We start from the raw sequence: 4,552 nt of genomic DNA on the forward strand, positions 1-4,552 counted from the left end.
TCACGAGAAAGCGTTCATTCTCTGGAGTTTTATCTGGCAGATCAGGAACATCTTCCTTGATGAACTTCTGTAGACATAAAGTAGTTAAGTAGAAGAACATCTTCTGCTGCTAGCGCTTGAAATCAATCCCAGAAAATTTTTCGGGTTTTTCTGCCGGTGCCAACGCCGGTGTTCGGCTTGTCGATGCGTTGGCAGTCACCATCGAAACAACTTGATTTTCGCTTTCAGTCGTCTTTTTTTTTTCTAAAAAAAAAAATGACACAAACAAACGTTTAATACATGTTTTCAAACTGGAGTAAAAAATCACGTAGATTTTAATCTCCAACAAAACGCCACGAAGGCTTTACTCTCCAAAACGAGAGTACACAAAACCATAAAGGTTTTAGTTTGCAGAATAATAAGAATAACACAAATACAGAAATAAATATTAAATTCCTTAAGATTGTTAGTCCCGCCAATATTGCTGTCAATACACGGATTGAAAAATATCCGTTACAAATGCGGATAATCTTACGTTAATATTTACTATCCGTAGCCGTAGTCGAAGCCGTAGCCGAGCGAGCGACGACGACGGTGCAAGGCTTGCTTTCTTCTTAACTCTTTAAGAGCTACAAGAAGAGCAATTATATATATACCCACCAAAAATCTCTTCCTCTTCCAATATGGGACAATGTCTCATTGTCAAGAGGGGGAAACTTAAAATTTTACTCAAAATTTCATTTTCCCTCCATTTCCCATTCACCCTCATTTTAAGACTATTTCATCTTAAAACCAAAACCTCAAGGTTTTCTGCATGAGATACATTAAGCTAAAATCAGAATAAACTTTTCTTAAATCTTGAAGCTTTACAAATCCTCGTTTGCCTATAAAAACAGGATGAGCAAAGGCTAGAAATACAACAACTCCTATTTACTTTCAACTGCTGTTTTTTCTTTCTCATCAGCTAATAAAACATTATTTCCCCTTAATCTTAGCTACCATGGATAAAAGAACTGATCAACTTCATATATACTTTTTGCCAATGATGGCTCCAGGCCATATGATACCACTAGTAGACATGGCCAGGCAATTTACTCGGCGTGGTGTGAAGGCAACCCTTGTCACGACTCCTCTCAACGCACCTAAATTCTCCAAAACAATCCAAAGAGACAGAGAGTTGGGCAATGATATTAGCATCCGAACAATCGAGTTCCCTTGCAAAGAAGCTGGATTGCCAGATGGCTGTGAAAACTTAGCTTCTACTACTAGTACAGAAATGACCCAGAAATTCATCAAAGCCCTGTACTTGTTTCAAGATGTATTGAACAATTCCTAGAAGAAGATCATCCAGATTGTCTAATAGCAGGCACTCTCTTCCCTTGGACTGTTGACGTTGCAGCCAAGCTGGGAATTCCAAGACTAGTTTTCAGTGGCACCGGTTTACTTCCTCTTTGTGCTTATCACAGTTTGATGGAACACAAACCTCACTTGAAGGTCGAATCGGACACAGAAGAGTTCATCATCCCTGGCCTTCCTCACACAATAAAGATGTCAAGACAACAGCTTTCTGACCATATAAAGGATGAAACAGAAAACCCAATGACTGAAATAATTAAAGATGTTATGAGAGCAGAAATGACTAGTTATGGAGCTATTGTAAACAGCTTTTATGAGCTGGAACCAAATTATGTAAAACATTACAGGGAAGTGGTAGGGAGAAAAGCATGGCACATTGGTCCAGTTTCACTCTGCAATAAAGACAATGAAGATAAAGCTCAAAGAGGACAAGAAATCTGCTTTTCTGAGGATCAGTGTTTAGATTGGCTCAATTCCAAGAAACCAAAATCGGTCATATACATCTGTTTCGGCAGCATGTCGATCTTTTCATCGGCTCAGTTGCTTGAGATAGCAATGGCTCTTGAAGCTTCAGACCAGCAATTTATTTGGGTGGTGAAGCAAAATACAACAAATGAAGAGCAGAATGAGTGGATGCCAGAAGGATTTGAGGAAAAGCTGAAGGGACGAGGTCTGATAATAAAAGGATGGGCACCGCAGGTGCTAATCCTTGATCATGAAGCCATTGGAGGTTTTGTCACTCACTGCGGATGGAACTCGTCGCTCGAAGGAGTAACTGCTGGAGTTCCAATGGTTACGTGGCCACTGTCAGCAGAGCAATTTTTTAATGAAAAACTGCTCGTAGAGATTTTAAAGATAGGAGTTCCAGTAGGTGCTCAGGCCTGGTCTCAAAGAACAGACAGCAGAGTCCCAATAAACAGGGAAAACATACAGAGAGCAGTGACCAAACTCATGGTTGGTCCGGAAGCTGAGGAGATGCGAAGCCGTGCAGCTGCCTTAGGAAAATTGGCTAAAATGGCCGTAGAGAAAGGTGGATCCTCTGACAACAGCTTGGTGTCTTTACTAGAAGAATTGAGGAAGAGGCAAAGCAACTCCAACTGATGGGAATTTGTCTATATGTGATAAAACTAGACTGCTAATAAAAATGAGTAGGTGTATCTACCAGACATCTTTGTAGTTGTGTAAACACAGTTCAAGAGAATTCAACATTATGGGCAGGAAGGAAGACGCAAGAAGAAAAGGAAAATATGGATATGATAAATTCTTCAGCATCAAATGAAATCTTTTAAAGAATCAGTTTCATCTCATTTACAGCAATTCCAGGAATAACAACAAGTGTGTGTAACTATTCAATCAAGTATATCATTTTAAGTATGCAAATGCACTAATGGTATGAAAATTATTTACACAAATATTTCACTTGTTAGGTAATTACAGTTAAATCTTACTTAATTGGTAATCTAGAAAAAATGATACCTGACATTCTATTATAACTTAAGATTCACCAGATAGTGTAAAAGAATCTTTACGTTGTTACTATATATAACTTAAATCCTAAGTAATATATGTTGCGGAAACCAAATGTATATAGTGTGAATGAGTCACAACTACTATACCAAAAATTTTGACAACCACTAAATAATAAATAAGACAATAAGACAACAATAAAAGAACACCAGAATTTACGAGGTTCGGCCAATTTTACCTACTTCCTCGGACACAATCAATATTTTATTCCACTCCAAAATTACAAGTGAAATAATACTAAAGAAAGAAGATACAAATGCCTTAAGAAAATAAAAAGGCAAATGAGAGGTGTGTTTAAATCCTAAACATTAGGCCTCCTTTTATAGAGTGAAATTCCCATTCAAAATTGTCATCCACCGATGTGGGACTTTTGACAATTTCAACAAATCTCCACCTTGGCAAAATTTCACATCTTCAATTTTCTCTCAATAACAAATTTTGGTTGTGTCTTCATATTCAATCTTTAGTGTTCAACAATGTTGATCAAATCCAAACAATGTTGAAACTTGACCGCAGTCACCACTTTTGTCAGCATATCAGCAGGGTTCTCCGTAGTATGAATTTTCTTCACCGTGACTCCACCTTCTTCTATGATTTCTCGTACGAAATGATACCGAACATCAATGTGCTTCGTCCTTGCATGATAAACTTGGTTCTTCGCTAATTGAATAGCACTTTGACTATCACAAAAAATTATAATATTTTTTTGTTCAATACCGAGCTCCTTTAGCAACCCCTGAAGCCAAATTGCCTCCTTCACAGCCTCTGTAATAGCCATGTACTCTGCCTCTGTTGTAGACAAAGCAACTGTTGACTGCAAAGTAAACTTCCAACTAACTGGTGCCTTTGCAAAAGTAAACACATAACCAGTAGTTGACCTTCGTTTGTCCATATCACCCGCAAAATCTGAGTCAGAATATCCAACTACAGACCGATTGCCTTTCTGCTCAAAAACTAACCCAACATCTACAGTATAATGAATATACCGTAGAATCCATTTCACAGCTTGCCAATGCTCCTTTCCTGGATTATGCATATATCTGCTAATAACTCCAACGGCTTGTGAAATGTCAGGTCTCGTACAAACCATTGCATACATCAAGCTACCAACAGCATTTGCGTATGGTACCCTTGACATATACTCCTGTTCAGTTTCATCCTTTGGCGACATAGTAGTACTTAGCTTAAAATGGGGAGCAAGTGGCGTACTAATTGGCTTAGTCTTCTTATCTATGCCAAAACGCTGTAGTACTCTCTTCAAATATTCTTTCTGAGATAAACAGAGTTTTTTTGAACGTCTATCTCTTATTATCTCCATGCCAAGAATTTTTTTTGCCTCACCCAGATCCTTCATCTCGAACTCCTCCTTCAGTTGAATCTTCAACTTATTAATTTCTTCCGAATTCTTGGAAGTTATCAACATATCATCAACATATAGGAGAAGATATACAAAGGAACCATCATTAAGTTTGCGCAAATACACACAATGATCGTATTTGCTTCTCTTGTACCCTTGCCGCAACATAAACTTGTCAAATCGCTTGTACCATTGTCTAGAAGATTGTTTCAATTCGTACAACGATTTTTCAAGTTTGCATACCATATTTTCTTTTCCAGCAACTTTGAATCCTTCTGGCTGATTCATGTAGATTTCCTCCTTCAAGTTTCCATGTAAAAATGCAGTTTTTAC

At 37.9% G+C, this 4,552-nt stretch overlaps 1 pseudogene; it reads left to right on the forward strand.

Moving 5' to 3' along the window:
- Positions 1-631: 631 nt before the first annotated feature.
- On the forward strand, positions 632-2,684 carry LOC107810253 (scopoletin glucosyltransferase-like; annotated as a pseudogene).
- The last annotated feature ends 1,868 nt before the right edge of the window (positions 2,685-4,552 follow it).

The sequence above is a fragment of the Nicotiana tabacum genome, chromosome 19 (genome assembly GCF_000715075.1).
Source record: "Nicotiana tabacum cultivar K326 chromosome 19, ASM71507v2, whole genome shotgun sequence".
Lineage (NCBI taxonomy): Eukaryota > Viridiplantae > Streptophyta > Magnoliopsida > Solanales > Solanaceae > Nicotiana > Nicotiana tabacum.